Source organism: Eriocheir sinensis, chromosome 45, assembly GCF_024679095.1.
Source record: "Eriocheir sinensis breed Jianghai 21 chromosome 45, ASM2467909v1, whole genome shotgun sequence".
In the NCBI taxonomy this organism is placed as follows: Eukaryota; Metazoa; Arthropoda; class Malacostraca; order Decapoda; family Varunidae; genus Eriocheir; species Eriocheir sinensis.
The window spans coordinates 6,390,821-6,412,493 of NC_066553.1; the positions used below are offsets into that span (position 1 = coordinate 6,390,821).

Below are 21,673 nucleotides of genomic sequence, written 5' to 3' on the forward strand. Positions count from 1 at the left end.
CTGCTTATGTCCTTGTGCATCTTTATATATGCTTTCACCTTCTTTATGGTATACTGGGGCCCATATGTATTCCATGCCTCCACCTTCACTTGCATTATGCTGCAATGTGTACCAGTAACCTTTTCTTAATTAATTACCTCAACGGTTTCTAGGAATTACGTCCAATTTAATTAAACGAAATTTGGGAATGCTGTCATTAATTGAAGGTCACAAGCGAGGGTCAGGCTGACTTCCGAGGAATTGTTTGAGTGCCGAGACCCCCTCAACCTCTTCCCTGCCACTTCGGAAAGCCGCCAAGCACCACCACCACAACCACAATCAAGCCACCCTGCTGGTTGACTTGTGCATGCCCATGTCTATCCCCTGGTGCCTGCGTGTTTGCCCGAGTCACGCTACACAAAGCGAAGGTAAGCCGAGAAAGCGGCTAGACACCACAACGGTAACGCGAGACTACCGTTGAAGGCAACACAACGTCTAACTCATCGGTGAAGACTGCAACGGTAAGGCGAGGAATTGAGCCCCGTTCACACTGTGCCGACTCTGGGCCACGACAACCCAGCGACTTTTAGGCCCCCTTCACCTGTGCCGAATCAGCATCCGGCGGTCGTTTCTAGACCTTTTCCCGATCATGTTGGACACTTTCACATCATCATTTCACACCCAAGACCTCGTATACCCCGAGTCGCTGGGTTGTCCTGAAAACACAACGACGCTAACGCAATCCACACACTCGCACAGGATTCAGTTACGCGAATAATATTTCACACAAAAGAAGTACAAGTAATTTTTATATGATGCCATGAAGGACGATTTTCAGGTCTAAATATTTTTATTGCATCAGTTATCTCATGTGTTGTTTTCTATTTAAGGAGTAATTGAGCGTGACAGACGGTCGTAAAAAATATTAAATTGCTCCGTAATGTTAAAATTGTGTGTTGTTTGTTCCAGCAACTTAAAACGAGGATGAAGAAAATGTATTATTGTGTGTGGTAAATAAATGTTGCCAGGAAATAAGGAATCATTCCCATCATAATGATGCAATGTTTATTATTAAAAAAAATATTTACTTTAATCAAAACAACGTAGTTCAGTTACTACGAAAAAGCGTGTCAATCCAAAAATTAATTTAAATTGCATGTCTATGGATACAATATATTATTACATAAAAACGATCGTGCGAGACAAAAAAAAAAGTAAAAAAAAATATATATGAGCGAGATCATTGTTTGATCTTCTCTGACGCGTTGTAGACGGGATACAATACAGTTATATAAAAATGATCCTGCGACTCAAAGCGAAACGCGATCAAAAGCGAGAAGTTTCTTTTATCTTTACTGGCGCGTTGTAGACGACGAGTAATGGCGCGGGAAGGTAAACATAACATGAAAAAATAATTCCACGTCGTAAATGTTTCGAAAACTACATCACTGCTATTCCCGTCTCCTGAGCAGGTCTGCCTCGCTCCGCTCCATTCCATATTTCTCCTGATTACCCTCCGCCTCTTTCTTCTCCTTTGCCGCCAGGGATCAGGGAGGCCCAGCCACCAGCCTGCCGGCTATTCCTCCTCGAATTTCTCCAGATCGCTTAAAGGGATTGTGCCAATTTGCATAAGCCTGGCTGGTGGGTGTGTGGACTAGGCCTCGGTTCTCCCAGGCGACTTGGAGACCGCTATATAGTGCTGGCTGGGGAGGTCAGGGGAGGACTGCAAGGAAGGACAAGACGGGAGGGGTTAGAAGGTCGTGGTGGTGGTGGTACTGACGCCAAGATAACCGCGTTAGTACAGGGATCATTGGCAGATCATGGTAGGCAGGGGCCCGATGCAGATGAAGAGGCAAAAGCTGAACACCTGCACCTCAGCACCAGCAGCCGGGCGGGAGATGTACAGCGGCTCTCACGCAGTTATTGCTGACAACACTGTTACAAAAATGACTGCTCACTCGACAATTATATCTCTCTATTCACGTAAAATTACTCAACATGTCTCCCTATTCATGCAAAACAAAAGGCACCTGTCACATATGCCACAGACTCTCAAATTCTCAATATTGATTGAATTACCAAGTTCGAAATATTGCCTCTAACTCCCTATAAGGGAAGGGACCAAATAAGTTCCCAGGTCGGACCCCAATTGAGGTGACGACCAAAGAGGTGTCTTGATCGCTCCTTTAACTTCTTTATCAACTTTTGCAACATTCGTAGTCTTCGCTGCAATTTCCTTTTCTGCAATTAAATTTCCCCTCCTCTAACTCTTCCTGACCGAAACAAGACTGTCCGAGACTACTGTTGTGCCTCGAGCCTTTCGTTAGAAACTAATAAAGGAGGAATTACTTGCCTAAGCGTATTATTATCAATATTTTCATAATTACCATTGGGACGTTTTCGACTAGTCAGGGGAGGAGGAGAAAGGAAATGCGGGTGCATTGGAGACTATATGACCGACCATTGTCGTTTAAGGCTTCTGCAGGGGAACTGAAGAAGCCTAAAGCGACACTGATCAGGCAGCCACTTACCACAATATGCCCGTGTTCCCGCTCTCTTCTTTCTCCAGTATTGTTGTTATTATTATTATTATTATTATTATTATTATTATTATTATTATTATTATTATTATTACTATTATTATACATTTACCTCCTCGTTCCCTCACCTCCTCTCACTCACTCAAGGTGCTCGTCTTACTTACCACCTTGAATGTTGCTATGGAGACCTCTCTCTCTCTCTCTCTCTCTCTCTCTCTCTCTCTCTCTCTCTCTCTCTCTCTCTCTCTCTCTCTCTCTCTCTCTCTCTCTCTCTCTCTCTCTCTCTCATAATTGATAAGCTCCCTAAGCACATAATCTAAAAAAACAATCGGTAAATATCTTGTAATTAGTTTAGAGCTAAAGGAAAGGGGACAACGTTTTATCATATTTTACGGACTATTTTTTTTCTTTTATATGTATTCCGTTAACATTTGTGATAAATACATCAGCCAGCGTTCAGACAGCTTAATGGTAAGTCGTTGAAGTGGTCCACACACGCGTATTGCTCCCTTTGTCCTTGTTTTTATTATTATTCTTAAGACGCGTAAAGGAGTAAAATGCAGGAACTTAAGTATGACAAAACTGCCCAATTAGTTTCATGGAGGAGGGGATATAAGACTCGCCTTGTGTCCGTCTGTCTGTCTTTCTGTCTTTGTCCGTTTATCTGTCTGTATGTATGCATGACGCGAAGCCTTAAATATAACCTCGAAAAACTGACATATTCGCAATCTCCTAAAGTGGTCTCGGGAAGAAAAAGGTAATACTAGGGGAGTGATCATAAGGAGCATTGCCCTCGGAAAGTTTTAATTGTATTTCTGTCGCGCGCCTATGCTGTCTGTTTGCTTGGCTGACTAGTTTGCACTTCTCTTGTTTGGCTGGTTGGCTATGTTGTTGGGTGTATAGTTTACATTTCTCTTGTTTGGGTAGTTGGCTGGATTGGCTATTTCGTTTGGGTAAGTGGTTGTGTGTAGTTTGCATTTCTCTTGTTTGGGTAGTTGGCTGGATTGGCTATTTTTTTGGTTGGGTGGTTGTGTGTCTAGTTTGTTCTTCTGTTGTTTGGGTAGTTTGCTGGTTTGGCTAGTTCGCTGGTTAAATGGTTGTGTGTAGTTTGCATTTCTCTTGTTTGGGTAGTTTGCTGGTTTGGCTATTTCGTTGGTTAAGTGGTTGTGTGTCTAGTTTGCTCTTCTGTTGTTTGGGTAGTTGGGTGGTTTGGCTATTTCGTTGGTTATATGGTTGGGCTAGTTTGCCCCTCTGTTGTTCGTGTGGTTGGCAGGTGTGCTATTTTTTTGGTTGGGTGTCAAGTCTGCTCTTATGTTTGTTTTGTTTGACTGGTTTGCTATTTCGTTGGTTGGGTGGTTGACTAGTTTTCTATTTTGCTGGTTGGGTGGTAGGGGGATAGGCTGATTGGTGCTTCGGTTGGTTAGGTAGTTGTGCGTATGTGGTGTTGGGTTTACGACGAGTGTGCTGATATTGGCCTGTAGTGAAGATATGAACTTGGCTAGGACCGTCCGCTCTCCCAATCCTTTCCATAGACCCTCACAAGGAAGGCTTCACTCCACATCTATCTATCTATCGTCCTCTGCCAAGTATCACGACAAAAAACATCTATTTGCGATCTCCACTCTCCTCTTTCCCCATTCACTTCATATTTCATTTTCAGTTCATTCTCTCTCTCTCTCTCTCTCTCTCTCTCTCTCTCTCTCTCTCTCTCTCTCTCTCTCTCTCTCTCTCTCTCTCTCTCTCTCTCTCTCTCTCTCTCTCTCTCTCTCTCTCCCCTAAGGGTCATATACTTCCCCTCTAATCCCTCCTCTTCCCTCTCTCCCTTCCCGCTCCCTACCTCTTCTTCAGCTCCGCCATCACGACATAAGCTCCTCAATACCTTCACCCCTCTCCTCCCTCCCTTGATTCCTCGTCTTTCCCTTTCCAATTTCTGCGACCTGGTTCAACTGAGCCTCCCTCATACTCTCTTCCTTCTACCACGCCATACTTTCCACGTTTCTTCGCTCTCCTTCGCCTTATTCACCAGGTAAACACTCACTCTTTCCATTATATTTTATCTGATATCTTTTCCCAATATTTCACGTCAGCATTTAGGTTAAACAAAAAATGAGGGGCAATCACGATGACGATGGGATAATTATATCCTGGAATGACACTGAAATGATGGATGATGTGGCCAAAGAAAGGCATTTTTGTCGGAACTTGATACATCAATCTCTGGGAAAATTGTAGCAAGGTCATGTGGTTTAAGCTAAGTATGATGGTGGGTAATCTGATGGACGGTCTTGGAGGAAAACGTTTCAGATAAATTATCTTAAGATAAGTTCGAGACTCAACAGCAGTTAGAACTCAAAGGAAATGTCGAAGTATTGAACTTTCATTTTTAACAAGGCCAATTTGCAATTATTTTTAGAGCTCAGTGAAGCGTCTGGTATTTTTTTTAAAATATAGGTTTCAACTCGAACCAAATTTGCCTGGAGGAAAAGTATATTAACAGGTTTTATAAGAACCAACACGCATCTGCAGGACAAAGGCCTTTTCCAACCCTCTCCGTCCCGGTAGGATGGTTGGTGTATTCCATCCTGCTACGAACAATTATCCAATTTCACCTCTCCAGATGATCCTCTGCCTTCCCTAATTATACTTATAATGGGGAACTTGCCAAACTCCTTTTAGGTAAGGGGCAACACTACCATTCGGTCCCCGGGAGTAAAGGAAACAAATGTGTGTGTATGTGTGTGTTAGCCTTGTGAACCGCCAACAAGCACTTCATAATTCACAAGGAGCAGCGGGAGGCACTGGCTGAACGAGGCGAGGGACGGAGGAAGGGAAGGAGAGGAAGACGGCCAGAGGAGAGAGCGAAGAGCTGACAGAGGGAGGGAGGGTTGAAGTGGAGGTAGTGGCGGCGGGGAGGGGGGGGGAGGGGGGGACGCGGCAGTGGAGGGGATGGTGTGTAGAGGAGTAACAATAGTTGACGTCGAGGCAGATACACAAAAGTGAAACCACGCAACAGCGGCGGCATGGCAGGGATGGGAACAGTGGAAGGAACAGGAGGATTGACATGAGCAAAGAAAGATAAAGAAAAGGATTGACTAGAAAATGAAAAGGAAGAGCAATGGGAAGAATTGGGGAAGGAAATAGAGATGGAAGAGGTGGAAAATGACGACGACAAGAACTGAAAGGAAGATGAATGGGCGAACGAGGAAATAGTAGAAAATATGATGGTGGAGGCGGAAAAAGAGAGGAAAAGGAGAGTACGGAGGAGGAAGAGGAGAGTAGGGAGGAGAACGGGAAGCAGTGGGATAGGGGAGGGCAGTGGACTAAACGGCCGTGTATCAGTGTAACCCCGTGCCCGATAATAAGGCATTGGCATACGATCAGGACAGACGATTCTGGTACACACACACACACACACACACACACACACACACACACGGTAACTCTCCCTGCTATTACTATTTACACACGTCTACATGAACACATCTTAATGGGGCAATAATAAGCGTAAAGTAATGGGAGGTGCCTCAAGCTGTACACCACTGGGGATCAAATCGTTGCTGGCGTATCTATTAAATATTCTGCTTCCTTTAAAAATGTACTAAAACTGCATTATTATTTTGAGTATTACTGGAAGTTTTGTAGCAAATCGTTTATCTAACAAAGGATTCTGAACAAAATTACGTGAATAATGGTCTCTTATCACTGAACATAACGGCTTTAAATATCTAGATCTCACCTCTGCTGACGACCAAGCAGGAACAAAGGAAGTAGAGGCACAACGAATTAGCGTGACCTCTCGCTCTCACCATTCCAAGACAACTGATCACGGAGAGCAGATTTGAACCGTGACGTCATCACGAAGCGCCTGTTTCGAGACCCCGGCCTTCAGGCCGAGACAGCTCTGCCTTCACCCGTCGCTGTGGAGCGGCTGGGCGTGCATGTCATCCAGTCCTGAGGGTAAAAAAAAAATGTTTACCGCACACGTGTCATCCTTCACACACTAGAAACAAAAGATGCAGAAACCTGTTAGCGGTTAACGGTAAGAACCGCCAAACGATTTTTATATCATCACTGCTTTCTTTTATTGTTATCTGTTAGGGTTAACCTTCTATAACATTCATTTTCCCCTCTGTAACTCTTCCTGTTTCCACACTGACTACGTTCAATCATAACTAATGACTAAGTCTCTCTCTCTCTCTCTCTCTCTCTCTCTCTCTCTCTCTCTCTCTCTCTCTCTCTCTCTCTCTCTCTCTCTCGTTTTGATCACAACTTTACTTAAAACTACCTATGAAATATTTTCACTAAAAATTGACATACTTTTACCGGCAGCATTATTTTTTCGGGGAGGTTTTTATGTATAAGATTGTAATCGGAGGATGAGGAGGAATACATAGGAAGAACAGACATCAGAAGACCTGTCGGTCTATGGCGAGGGTGTCTGCTTACTACCGCTACTACTAGTAACTTACGTGTGGTAGGACAGGATGGAATAGATGAAGGCTAGGGGGAGGAGGAGGAGAAGTATGATAAATATTTAGGAGGAAGATACCAAGTGATCAAAGAATTCCAGCAAGCTAGCTCTCTCTGCAAGAGTTACAAAAAAGGTGAGCGCTGCTTCTCTCACCAGGAATCCGCCGCGAGCTGGGATTGTTTGTCAACCTCTTGGTAGCAAGCCAACCCACTAAACCACCCGGAACTCAAGCAGGAGAGGTAGGAGGAGGAGAAAGAGTGTGAAGATGACAATCAAACGGGTAACGCAGAAAATCCGTCCAGGGAGATAATAACAGCGAGAGGTTCATAATATTGGATGGACACGCCAAGAAAAATGTTAACACTCAAAATGAACGCCAGTGTAAGAATTATATCGAGGCCAACGAAGGCAACAACATTGAAGAGGGTGCCATCAACAAAGCCGACTATCATTAACAAAACCTCCTTGCCTTCCGCAGGACATAAATATATTCTCTAACGTCGGTCTGTGTTGGTACAGTTGAAGCAGGTGACGATACTAACGATACAACGATAATGATACAATATAAAGATATCGGTAATAACGAAAAAGAAAAAAAATATCTACGATGTTAAAAAAAAAACATAATAACGGCGATATTCACAAAATAACACAAAACTGTAACAACGCCCATAACAGGATCTTGTTATGAGAGAAAAGGAAACAGCGACGACCTCCGCGTTATGAAACACCCGATCCGATGTCAACAACAACGGTCACGTCCAAAGCGACGAACACGAGTGAAGGAAAAGAGAAAAGATTGCTGAAAAATGTCACCTTTCAGCAAAGTGTTCACAACCTTGACCTTAAATTAAAAAAAAAAAAAATAAAAGGAAAAACAAGGGAGGGTAAAAGCACACGCAAACAGGTGACTTACAGAGAAAAACAGAGTCAAGAAACAAACAAAAACGACGAATGAGGAAGAAAAAAAGACTTATTCATTGTACAAAGTCAAAACATGGAGTAAGAATGTTATAAGAATCTCTCTCTCTCTCTCTCTCTCTCTCTCTCTCTCTCTCTCTCTCTCTCTCTCTCTCTCTCTCTCTCTCTCTCTCTCTCTCTCTCTCTCTCTCTCTCTCAATTGAATTTGATCGGAAAGAGCCTGACCACCCCTGCGAGAAACAAGAATCCAAGCACTCGTGTCTGAGCCGGATCACTCCACAAGTCCTTTTTATACGAGTTGTGGATCATAACCGAGCCTGGACAAACTCCCGCACGCATAGGTTCCCGTTGAACGCACTCAAGATCTGCTCGTAAAGTACACGAGAGTTTTTCCATATGACCATCTCAGTTTTTAACATTTAATTGCACTCATTTATTCAGACTATTACTGATGTTTTTATTTTATTTTAATTTTTCACTTGATTCTATACATTTCCAGTAAGTTTTACAGAGAAAGCAACAAGACAAACAAACCGCAGCGAAGACATAAGCAACTGCAACTCCACTGGCGGAGGTAATGAAATCTAAACAAAAAGGGGAAAAAAACACCTATGAATTTATATTATCTCAGTATATCTGAGGAAGAGGATAAGAGGAGGAGGAGGAGGAGGAGGAGGAAGAGAAAGATAATGTGTAGCGTATAATATAGCAACTAAGAAGGGTGAAGAGGAGGAGGAGGAGGAGGAGGAGGAGGAGAAAGGTTATTTTTCTCCACCTTTCCTTCAGCCCCCCTTGACAATGTTGGTCGTTATGGCATCAGGGGCGGACGGAGAGGTTGGCTGGGGTCACTGTAGGAGGGGCGTATAAGTGAGAAGAGGAGGGAGTCGGTGCTAATTGTGAGTGTACTAAGAGACATTGGTGATGCGAGGTCAGGGAATAAAATACTGAGACTGAAGAGTTGGAAGGGGAAGAAATGGGGTGCAGAGGGCTGGAGGATGGGGTGAAGCTGGAAGAAAATAGGGAAGTAGTTAATTTTGGCACGGTGAACAGGGAGATAGGGGACAAAGGGATATATATATACGGCATCGTTAGCAGCGGAGGGAGACTGGCAAGAAGTGGTGTAAATAACATAAAAAGGAATCGCTTAGAGAGTAGCCTAACGAAGAGTAACGGCAAGGGCGTCTTCTGCTGTAAATATCCCGACAGACCGGAATGGTGTGATATATAAAGTTAAGAAGGTAAAAAGGCGACGTTGACTGATGCCCTTCCTCTTCCCTTCACGACCCGCGCAGAACAGATTGCTTGGGAGTGGGAGAAAGGGACTGATTAAGAAAGATGTCTGGGGTGTGTCATTACCATCCCTCGTATTTTCCTGTCTGCGTCTGTCTATGTTTGTTTGTCTGTCACACACACACACACACACACACACACGGGGATCAATGAAGGGACGCTATACGCCTTACATAGCGCGGCACCAAAACACCCTTGGTCTGTAGTCCCATCGCCGACGTCGCGTGGGGTTTGGCTTAAGGACGGTATTCTCAGAGGCTTCCACCCCTCACATCAACTATTTCCAAAGACCGAAAAGGAGATTAATCGGGTTCTTATGAGTGTTTCTGTTGGTTCATGGTACAGAAGAAGGGTCAAACTGCCACCAGCGCCATAAAAGTACCCCTGGAAATGCCCATAACTCCTAGGACAGCCTTGTAAAATATGTGTGCTTGGGCGTCAAAATGTTTAAGAATAGAGCCCTAATTTTCATTTTGACACACACCCGTCTCTAGGCACGTCTCCATCAGGTCACAGAAGGGTTAACAGCAGCAGCAGCAGCAGAAGCAGTATGTTTGTTGCTGCTTACACATACATATCCTTAGCGGCACCGCAGCCAGACCAGAGAAAGGACAAGAAGCATCCGAGGGTTTGTTGTACTTAAGACGCCACTCCAATTGACACCGCCAGGCTCTCAAAGGCTACAGCAGATGCAGCAGCAGCAGGGATTATGTAATTGTTGATACACACCCGTCCTTAGTGACGCCTCTGCTATGGCAACGGGCACAGCAGCAACAAAGGAATTGGTTGCTTCAGATCCTTGCGAGGCAACGACCGGATTATGAAGTCAGTTCGTGCAGTCAACCTTGCTTACTTTTATTACCAAGCCTGATATTCTTCTCTTCATTATCCTCTTCCGCCACCTTTCTCTCATTGCAGTTCCTTTTTACACAAATTTTATGTAGCTTATATTTGATAAATTCTGGGCGACACATCTTTTTGTTACTTAACATGTGCAATGTATCAAATCATGTGCTATATGATACGTTTCACAGCTACAACACACCCTGCATTTTTTTAAAGATTGTATGGTATAGTAATTTTATTTTTTTCACAATTTCCAACTTTGGAGACACATGGAAAGCTCATCACGAACATACAAATATGGAGATGGATATGTAGGTCACCACATAGTGTGAGGGGGGGGGGGCATGAAAGTCAAATGAGTATTCAGAAAAAAAAGTATATTGAGCAAAAGGCAGTGAGAGACGTCAGGCTGGGCTGTTGACCCCCTCTCTTACAAACACAGAGTCTCTTTGGAGGAAGGGGAAGGAAAATTACTGGTCGTATAGTGGGCAACAAGACTGGAAATGGCACAAGAACCCTCATTTCCCTTTCACCCGCCTATGCCCCGACGAACACAACTCCGCTCGTTACACACATCAAAGGGACTTCTCTCACAAGACGCTCCTCTACTCGACACCAACAAAAGTCACGCTAATGATATGGCTGCAAAAAGAAGAGAGAGAGAGAGAGAGAGAGAGAGAGAGAGAGAGAGAGAGAGAGAGAGAGAGAGAGAGAGAGAGAGAGAGAGAGAGAGAGAGAGAGAGAGAGAGAGAGAGAGAGAGAGAGAGAGAGAGAGAGAGAGAGAGAGAGAGAGAGAGAGAGAGAGAGAGAGAGAGAGAGAGAGAGAGAGAGAGAGAGAGAGAGAGAGAGAGAGAGAGAGAGAGAGAGAGAGAGAGAGAGAGAGAGAGAGAGAGAGAGAGAGAGAGAGAGAGAGAGAGAGAGAGAGAGAGAGAGAGAGAGAGAGAGAGAGAGAGAGAGAGAGAGAGAGAGAGAGAGAGAGAGAGAGAGAGAGAGAGAGAGAGAGAGAGAGAGAGAGAGAGAGAGAGAGAGAGAGAGAGAGAGAGAGAGAGAGAGAGAGAGAGAGAGAGAGAGAGAGAGAGAGAGAGAGAGAGAGAGAGAGAGAGAGAGAGAGAGAGAGAGAGAAGCAAAAACAACAAATATAGTCTGGTTCTCCATGTGCTCCTATCCCTCACATATACAGAAAGGCGTTGGTAAGGTTGTGGTAAGCCAGTGGATCCTCAAGATAATCAATTGCCTTGCGTGGTGTTGGTGACGTCTCGGAGAAAGCTTATGAACGGATGGTACTGAGCTCCTATCCGGGTGACACATTGCCGCTAGCATGCCCATGGATCACTCCCCACGCGAGGACACACTTTAAAGGGACAGCGGCGACGATCTATCAGTGTTGCTGCTCTCTCTGACGTGTTCCCAGGTCATTTGTGAAGCGACTGTGTGTGTGTGTGTGTGTGTGTGTGTGTGTGTGTGTGTGTGTGTGTGTGTGTGTGTGTGTGTGTGTGTGTGTGTTGGAGGGAAATAGGTGAGAGATGTTCGCCACCAGTCTTCGTCTTCCTTTTTTCTTCCCTCATTATTGTTTTACCTCTTTCCCTTTCACTTTGTTTTCCTCCTCCTTCTTCTCTTCGTCCTCCTCCTCTTATTTCTCTTACTCCTCCTCCTCCTATTTCTCCTCCTCCTCCTCCTCTTATTTCTCTTACTCCTCCTCCTCCTCCTCCTCCTCCTATTTCTCTTACTCCTCCTCCTCCTCCTCCTCCTCCAAAACAGTTTTTCATTACATTTTGAGCAAAAAAATTAAAGTGAAAAAAAAAAAAACCCATTATTGGACCATTACTGGCTCACTAAGGTATGACAGTGAACACATGGCCGCAATCTTAGACCGTAACTTCGCGTCATTGTTCATGGTTGAGAAAATGTACCAAAGGAGCCTATTATGCCCAGGGAATCACACCCCTAAATATTGGTGTTATATTCGAGCATGATATAAAAATGCACCCGGACAAACTAGCCACGGAAGTGTTAACAAGACCCAAGAACCTATCCCCCGTGATAATAGAACTTTTAATGAACAACAAATCCAGCTTCTTTCAGCACATGGTAAGGGAGCAATGGGTTCAGACGACACTATCATCAGAGCTCGTTCAATTTAAATCTAACACACGATAGTAAGCAACCAACAATGTCTTTTGAGAGCTTGCAATTGAAGATGTGTCAATACTGGAATGACAGCTGAATGAGTCTCGTCTCTTATTTTCAATCTTTTTTTTTAACCTTACTTATCCATGAATATTACAGTTATAATATTAAATGAGGCATGGCTGGAAAGAATGTGAAAAGTAGGTAATACTGGAAGAAGATGTCTGTCATATCCGTTCGGGTTTTGAAACTATGACCATCAAAATATCGATGACCCTAGCATCCCTAGTTTCGAGAGTATTTCTTGGTGTACTCAAATACCTATATGTATGAAAAAGACTGTTAGGAGAATTTAATTTCCATTATGAGTCTATATATCCCGTTCTTCCAAACAAAACTTGAGCTAGTTTTGGAGACTTAAATAGTTTTTTTTTAGTTTTAAATCCTTAATAATTACAGAATTTATATTTCGAGGAAAATGCGCTCTAAGTTTTAAGAGTGATATACAAGCCGATTTTTGCTGACTTAGGAATGTTGGATGAGTAAATTTTGCCTCGGGGGATATTCTCTAATACTTCTGGCGTGCTTTGAGGCCGAGTGGTTTTCTACTTTTTCATCTCCAAAGTAACCCGAGAACTGGGATATCGCTCAATCAATTCAGGGGAGTCATGCATTACAGACGTCGGCAAAAGTTTTCTCGAGCAATCACGCTCAGAACATCGGATTTCTGACTTGTGTAATATTACGGTGGAGGGCATGGCGGTCGAATTTGTTTTTAAATTAATCAATCGTGTTTCACTGAACCACTGAAGGTGACCTGTTCCATTCTGGTGCAAGAGCATTTTTAAAGAAAAGATTAAGCATATGTATGATTTTTTTTGTTTGCAAATATGATTAGAGATTTTTTTTTTTTTTAATTCGAGGTGTTCTATTCATTAGCCGAATATATATTTTGAAACTTTTTTTTTACCTCGAAGGCGGCGTGTCACAAGTGAGGACATGATACGACATAAAAAAATCCTTTTCGAAGGACTGCACAGGAAAAAAGTATTTGAATTGCCCAGCGCCGAACACCTTGTTTAAAAATGTATGCGTGCGAGCGGTCTCGTGAAATATCCGGGTTCAAGTACCGCTCGCCGCTACAAGCTGACAAATTTCAGTCATCGCCGACTGGCCTAAGACTACCCACATGCTGTCCGGATGACCACCCATCACACGGGCCCTGATTCAGAAAGCACTTACAACGATGTAAGTCTGAGATACATCCCTCCGCTTTTACTCTAGCGAAGAGGTTCTAGTGGAGCTCGGGGAGACAGCATGAGTCAAATGTGAATGGTGACACTATAAAAAATATAAAAAATAAAAATAAAACTTGCCTGCGCCACTAACGAGCTGGGGTTGACCATCAGGCCGCATCATGAAAGCTTACCGGCGCTATGGGCCAATCGTAAAAAAAAAATAAGTCCTGCCCATGAGATTGACTTCTGTTTATAAACGCTAAGTTCCGCTTACAAAGACAAGGCGTTGCTGCTGTTATTAGCATTATTGCTGGTATTAGCCACATCAGCATCACTAAGACTGTCAGCTCAATCAGCGGCAAGAACATGGTTTTGATCCTGACCAGGAACATTATTTAACCAGCGCGTCACAGTTGCTTCGACTGGAGGCATGGCTCGACCTGCTCTGACCTGCAAATGCAAACGTATCCACAGCGATGCACATGAGTACGAGGGAAGGAAGAACGATGGACGCAGACACAAGGAAGGAAGGAAGGAAGGAAGGAAAAAAAGAAAAAGCGAGAAACATAAATATTCAACAGTCTCGAAGTACCCTCAAATACCGTTCCCCAGCCAGTCGCAAGGACACAAAAACTGGTATGTAGAATGAACTCAAGACGAAGAGATAATACCCTGCACTTCCACATACACGCACACACACACACACACACACGCACAGCCTGCTAATCACCCGCCAGTCAGCCACGCTCCCGGCAACACGATATTCTGTTTGCCTCTCCGTCCGTCCTTCAGTCTGCCAGCCTCACCACCACCTGCAATCTCAAGCTCCCCTCATAACTCACCGGAAACGCTCAGATGAATTTTTCCGCAGCGTTTTATCTTATTCAGCCGTCCACGGTAAGATGAGGGAGTATGGTAGGTGCTAATTACAAGGGCATGGCCTGTCAGAATGCAGACCTAAATACATTTCTTGACAGCTCTTCATCTTTGCCAGCCTTTCCCTGTCAAATGATGAAGAGAGGTCGCTAGGAACGGGAAGCTATGGTATACAAGTATCATGATCTGTATGTGTAGGTCATAAGTATGCCTGATATCAACGGAGTCTGGTTGAGTTTTTCCTCTCTCGTATATGCGACTAAGAAGCATGGACGGAAGGATGAAGGGAAAAAGGAAGGGAAGAATATAGGATGGAATGATAGAAAGAATAAAAAAAGAAGAAAATGGGTGAAGGGAAGGAACGTCAGAAGGAATTAAGGAAACTCGTGGAACACTCAATTTTCCTACAATCAACAAGTGAACAATGTGTAAAATAATATGCATGATGTAATAACTCAAATAAGTGAGGTTACTGTTTACGTGTCTGAAGTGCAGAGTATCATTCATTTGCTAACTGATCTTTCTTATCATACTTACATTTTTTTTTTAACAAGATGAACCAATTATTTCACCGCTCCCTCTCAGCCATAATAAACACGAAACATTTTACATCACGCAAACAGATACAACTCTTTATGATGTAAATGATACAACTCCTGTTAGGGTAAAAGTGTTGTCACGCAGAGCTCACAGGATAGTGCAAACAGGTATTATTTCTACACATTGATTTGAGTGTTTACGGCTATGCGACCGCTTTTCCCTCGTTATCAGAAGCAACAACAAAAACAGTCACCGTGACATCTGACGAGGCAAGTATTTTTATCAGTCGCCATTAACGAGCCAAACAACGTCACCGCCCAATACGTCCATCATGTGACCGCTCTTTGAACATTTATATTTGCAGCGAGCACACGGCAGGGGTAGGTTTTGTCATCAACTTAATTGGTCACGTAATTCAGAAGCCGCTGTATTCACTCATCAGGTGGGTTCAAATGATGTTAATTAATTAATGTTCACTCGTTATTTGTTGTTGCTATGAAGTAACAAATTGGATTGTGCTCTAATTATTTTTTTTAATGTTTAAAGAATTTGATATTGCTATTTGTAACTTAATAATCTCTCTCTCTCTCTCTCTCTCTCTCTCTCTCTCTCTCTCTCTCTCTCTCTTCTACGCTTGTATCCTGGCAAAATAAAGAAAAATAGCCCCAGTCTGGTCAAGTCACACACACACACACACACACACACACACACACACACAAAAAAAAAAAAAAAAAAAAAAAAATCGAGTCAGATGCCTAAAATATGTGTCTGACAGCTTTGAATCTTTCCCTCGCTAAATGTGTGATTAACGACCGCCCTGTGTCCTGGCATTCTGGCTGCCTGGTTGGGTGTGTTCGTATAGGTACGTATGTAGTATGTATCGAACTCTCTACGTTCTTTTTATGTTCCTTTAAGTGCCTTTCTATTAATCTATATATCTGTTTATTTATCTGTAGTTATTTTTCTCTATTCTACTTCATACCAATATATCTCCTTCACTTGGACATGTCTCTCTCCTACAAGGCAATTTTCTTTTTCCTATCTATTAATCTATATATCTGTTTATTTATCTAAGTAGTTATTTTTCTCTATTCTACTTCATACCAATATATCTACTTCACTTGGACATGTCTCTCTCCTACAAGGCACTTTTCTTGGCCCACGGTGTTATGGACTTACTCAAGATGGGGATATGGCGTTTTGGAAAGCTGTGCATGACAATTACCATTAGAAAAATAGCTACAGGCAACAATGACGACAGCAGTAACGGCGATACGAGCAAAAGAATAACACCATCGCATACAGGCACGGCATTATTAGCATTTTTTTAGGAATTAATGACTAAACATATTTTATACACATTCGATAAAAAGGGGGAAGGAACAGAAAACGATATGAACGCAGCGATACATGGTCCAGAAAACCATTATTCATGACAAGGAGACGGCTGCGTGCATTGCTGTCTTGTCTGTCCCTCATTCTCGTGTTTTTCCTTTCTTTACGTTACCTTACTTTATCACAGGAACCAGGGGATGAAGACGAGTATAAAGAAGAAACGAATATGATGAAGTGGAAGAAGGTGGTGATGATAAAAGGAAAGAAAAATATTAAGAAAAAGAAAAAGAAGAAGACGTATGAGGAAGAAGAAGAAGAAGAAGAAGAAGAAGAAGAAGAAGAAGAAGAAGAAGAGGTACGAGGAAGAAGAAGACAAAGAAGAAGAGGTAGAAGAACAAGAACAACAACAAGCAGAACTAGACCCAGAATAACAAGAACAAAAAGAAAAATAGAAAAAAAAGATAAAATACGAAAAATAATAACAAAGTAAAAAAAAAAAAGCTGGAAAACAGAAAGAAAAAAAGCAGAAGTCTCGAACAAAGAAGAAATCTGAAGGAAAATGTTTGAGAGAGTAAAGAAAACTTGTGTCACAGACGGAGAGTTTTAACAACCTAGAACTAAATTATATCAAGATGGTCCAAAAATCCTGATAAAAATAAGAACTAAATTTTTCCCGTTTCGCTTGCTATCAACTTTTTTTTTGCCCTCTCTTTAATTCCCTTCACATATCACCTTCTCAATGTGTGTGTGTGTGTGTGTGTGTGTGTGTGTGTGTGTGTGTGTGTGTGTGTGTGTGTGTGTGTGTGTGTGTGTGTGTGTGTGTGTGTGTGTGTGTGTGTGTGTGTGTGTGTGTGTGTGTGTGTGTGTGTGTGTGTGTGTGTGTGTGTGTGTGTGTGTGTGTGTGTGTGTGTGTGTGTGTTCGAATGCGCGCGCACTTATGTAAATTTAAATGCTTCCTGTCTTCGCAATCCACTGTCAAACTTCTTCCTTTCTTCTTTGTTTTATAGTCTCAGCTCTTCTTTTCCCTTCCCTCTTTCCTTCTCCATTGTGTTGTCTTCTCCTAGTCTTCCTCCTTTTGCTCTCCTTTACCTCCTTTTTTTTCCTCCTCTTTACATCCTCTTTCGTATCGCTCACTCTCATCGACACTCATTTATTTACTTTATTCTCTATTTCTTTTTCTCTCAATCCTCGTTCTCCTTCTTTGCCTGCTTTCACGTCGACAACCCCTGGCGATCTCAGCATTATTATTTTATTACATTTCTGCCTCCTCCTCCTCCTTGTCCTTGTCCTTCTTCTCTTCCTCCTCCTTATTATCGTTGCTCTACTTTTCCTCCTCGTTATCCTCCTCTTATTCCTCGTCCTCGTCCTCGTTCTCCTCCTCTCACGTCTCTCCTGCTCATATTTTTAACTATTTCCTTTCTTTCTTTTTCCTCAGCCTGTCTGTCTGTCTGTATGTATAAATGTATCTCTCTCTCTCTCTCTCTCTCTCTCTCTCTCTCTCTCTCTCTCTCTCTCTCTCTCTCTCAGTTCTACGAGGAAACTCTTGGGAAAGATAAACAGGGCGACATTTTTTCCTACGAGTTTCAGGACGGCTGGGGAGGGTGAAGAGGAAGAGGAGGACAACGAGGAGGATAAGGAAGAGGAGGAGGAGGAGGAGGAGGAAGAGGAAGATGATAAGGAGTAGGAGGAGGACGAGGACGAGGAGAAAGAGGAGGAGGAGGAGAAGGAAAAGGAGGAGGAGAAGGAGAAGGATGAGGAGGAGGAGGAAAAGGAAGGGGAGGAGGAGGAGGAGGAGGAGGAAAATGAAGAGGAGGAAGAGGAGGGGGAGGAGGAGGAGATGGTGATGGTGAAACAAGATAAAAATAGAAGTAATAAGAGAAGGAAGAGGGGTAGGAAAATAAGTAAGAAGAGGAGGAGACGAAGAGGAGGAGGAGGAGGAGGAGGAGGAGGAGGAGGAGGAGGAGGAGGAAGAGGAGGAGGAGGAGGAGGCGTAGTTATCACCCCAAAAAGTTTCAGCTTCGTGACGGCATGGTTGGTCGAGGCTGATCTCTCTCTCTCTCTCTCTCTCTCTCTCTCTCTCTCTCTCTGAGAACTCTGAGAACCGAGTTACCACAAAGATTGGTAACTCGGTTCTCACTGACGAAGACAGGCAAAGCCTCCAAGAGGATTTGCACAAAATTTCAGCTTGGTCGGATAGATGGGAGATGCCCTTTAACGTAGACAAGTGCCAGGTCCTTCAAGTTGGAACGAGGAATAAGAAGTTCGATTACGAAATGCGCGGCGTTAAACTCAAAAGCGTTCAATGCGTCAAGGACTTGGGGGTCAAAATCGCGTCAAACCTCAAATTCTCACAGCAATGCATCGATGCAGCAAATAAAGCGAACAGAATGTTGGGCTTCATTAAAAGAAACTTTTTATTCAAGAATAAAGATGTAATACTCCCGCTCTACAACAGTTTAGTCAGACCCCACTTGGAATATGCGGTACAGTTTTGGTCTCCCCACCATGCAAAGGATATAGCTAAATTAGAAGGTGTTCAGCGTCGGGCAACGAAAATGATCCCTTCCTTGCGCAACAAATCCTACAAAGAAAGGCTTTCTACCCTTAACATGTTCTCTCTTGAGAAACGTCGCCTCCGAGGAAAACTGATCGAATGTTTTAAAATACTTAATGGTTTCACGAATGTAGACAGATCAACATTGTTTATGATCGATGACACTTTGCGCACGAGGAACAATGGCGTAAAACTCAGATGTAGACAAGTAAATTCAGACTGCACCAAATTTTTCTTCACCAACGTTGTAGTGCGAGAATGGAATAAGCTTCCACCATCAGTGGTCCAGTGCAACACGATTGACTCCTTCAAAAATAAGCTCGACCGTCACTTCCTTCAACGTAATATTAACTAGAGTAGAAATGCAACGTTTTGGAGTCTTCTGAATAATGTAAAATCAATTAGGTTTAAGGACAGACCACCAAGTCTGGACCATGGGGTCTGTGTGGTCTGATTTTCTATGTAAATCTATGTAAATCTCTCTCTCTGAAAACCGATCCTGACACGCTCTATGCTTTGTGTTTTGTGCTTGGGGCGCTTTTGCGATACAGTGTTGCTGCTGTTGTTGTTGCTGTTACAAATGCTTCTGTGTTGTTGCCTTAGAACTAGGGTCGTATTTTAAAACATTTCGTCGCCCAAGTTCACATATTTGACAAGGCTTTCGTAGGAGCTGTAGGCCTTTCCAGGGGTAGTTTTATGACCCTGGTGGTAGTTTGACCCTTCTTCTGTGCCATGAACCTTAAAAAAACACTCATGAAGACCCGATTGATCCCCTCTTTAACCTTTAGAAATAGTCGATGTGAGAAGCGATGGTATCTTAAAATACAGCCCCTAGCTCCTACCCAGCGTTGCCAGATTATCGTACTCAGAGCATCGTAGTTTTCGATTTCTGACTAACAACTACTGCAATAAAAAAAGGAACCCGCGAATAACTAACCATTTCGACGACAGCTATAAATGAAGGTAGCTATTGGAGTGGACGAGACAGTTTTGGAGGTGGAAATCGATAGCCGTAATAGGCTGAGTACGAGAATCTGGCAGCACTGGGAGTCCTACCGATTGCTTTGCCGACACTTCTTACTATATTCCTCTAGGTATTTGTTTTTATCATCTATTTGGTCTTAGATAATCATTTCAGCGTTTCAGTGAATCTCATAGAGTAAAAAAAAAATTTTCGTCACCTGAAGCGACCGAAGAGGAGGACAACGAGAAGGATAAGGAAGAGGAGGAGGAGGAGGAGGAGGAAGAGGAAGATGATAAGGAGTAGGAGGAGGAGGAGGTGGAGGAGGAGGACGAGGAGAAAGAGGAGGAGAAGGAGAAGGAAAAGGAGGAAGAGAAGGAGAAGGAGGAAGAGGAGGAGGAAAAGGAAGGGGAGGATGAGGATGAGGTTGAGGAAAAGGAAGGGGAGGATGAGGAAGAGGATGAGGATGAGGATGAGGATGAGATGGTGATGGTGAAACAAGATAAAAATAGAAGAAATAAGAGAAAGAAAAGGGGTAGGAGAATAAGTAAACAGAGGAGGAAGACGAAGAGGAGGAGGAGGAGGAGGAGGAGAAGAAGGAAAAGGAGGGGGAGAAGGAGAAGGAGGAAGAGGAAACATGGAAACATGGAAACATGGAAATGCAGGCAACAGAAAGCCTATTGGCTCATTACGAGGTCGCCCGCTTGGGTGGTTTAATCTGCTCGACCGCCACTTGGGGCTTGGTGAGCAGATGAAAGCACCTCGATATTGAGGAGCAGATGGAAGCCCCTCGTTATTCAGTTTACTCCTGACGCAGCGAAATGACGGTCGATTCTATATTTGAAGGAGTTGATGGTATTCGCATTTACTACTTCTGAGGGAAGATTGTTCCAGTGGCGGATGACTCGGTTTGAAAAGAAACTCCTTCCAATGTCTGTGTTACATCGACTCGACTGAATGGGTAAACCGTTATTTCTAGTTCTTGAGTTGGTTTGCAGTTCAAAGAATTTGGAGTAATCGACGTTATTGAACTTTTTTAGATACTTGAAGACTTGAATCATATCCCCTCGTAGGCGTCTTTTCTCCAATGTAAAGAGATTGAGTCGCTTGAGTCGTTCCTCGTACGGTTGAGCCCTGAAGGTTGGAATCATCTTTGTGGCGCGTCGTTGAATCCTTTCCAGTAAAGCAATGTCCTTTCTGTAATTGGGAGACCAGAACTGCACTGCATACTCGAGGTGCGGTCTTACCATGGAATTATACAAGGATAGCATCACGTCTGGTGTTTTACACTCGAAGTTCCTCGCTATGAACCCGAGCATAATGTTGGCCTTGTTGTATGCTTTTTTACAGTGATTCGCGTGTTTCAGGTCACTGCTGATAGTGACTCCAAGATCCTTTTCCTCCTGCATCGCTTGCAGAGACTATTTTGGGACCCAATGTGCATGACTTTGCATTTGTCAACATTAAAAGACATTTGCCATTTTTCCGACCATTCGATAATGTGATTGAGGTCTTTCTGAATGATTTCGCAGTCGGTCTTTGTGAGGGCATCTCCACCCACCTTGGTGTCATCTGCAAATTTCGATATTGTGGATTTCAGTCCTGATTCTAGGTCATTGATATATATGATAAAGAGGATGGGTCCCAGCATTGACCCTTGAGGCACTCCACTAGTGACTGGTAGCCAGTCGGAAGGCTGTCCGTTGAGTAGTGCTCGTTGTTTTCTGTCGGTGAGCCAATCTCTTATCCACGCGATCAGATTGGCTCCGATGCCCGCCGAGTGCAGTTTCTTAAGGAGTCGCTCGTGCGGTACCTTGTCGAAGGCTTTCTGAAAGTCCAGGTATGGTACCGCACGAGGAGGAAAGGAGGAGGAGGAAAAGGAAGGGGAGGATGAGGATTAGGAGGCATGCAGACTCTGGAATACCTGTTACTAAGCCACCTGTTACATAAGCTTCTCTAAAGTAATGTTAACTACCCTGCTGACATGCGTTTGGG

At 43.4% G+C, this 21,673-nt stretch overlaps 1 long non-coding RNA gene across 1 annotated transcript in view; it reads right to left on the bottom strand.

Annotated features, from left to right (window-relative positions):
- LOC126980681 (uncharacterized) overlaps window positions 1-21,673 on the bottom strand; it is a 211,668-nt gene that overhangs the window by 22,024 nt on the left and 167,971 nt on the right. Inside the window, exon 6 of the long non-coding RNA XR_007733460.1 lies at window positions 6,256-6,470. This is a non-coding gene — a long non-coding RNA (uncharacterized LOC126980681). The remainder of the gene's footprint in view (window positions 1-6,255; window positions 6,471-21,673) is intronic.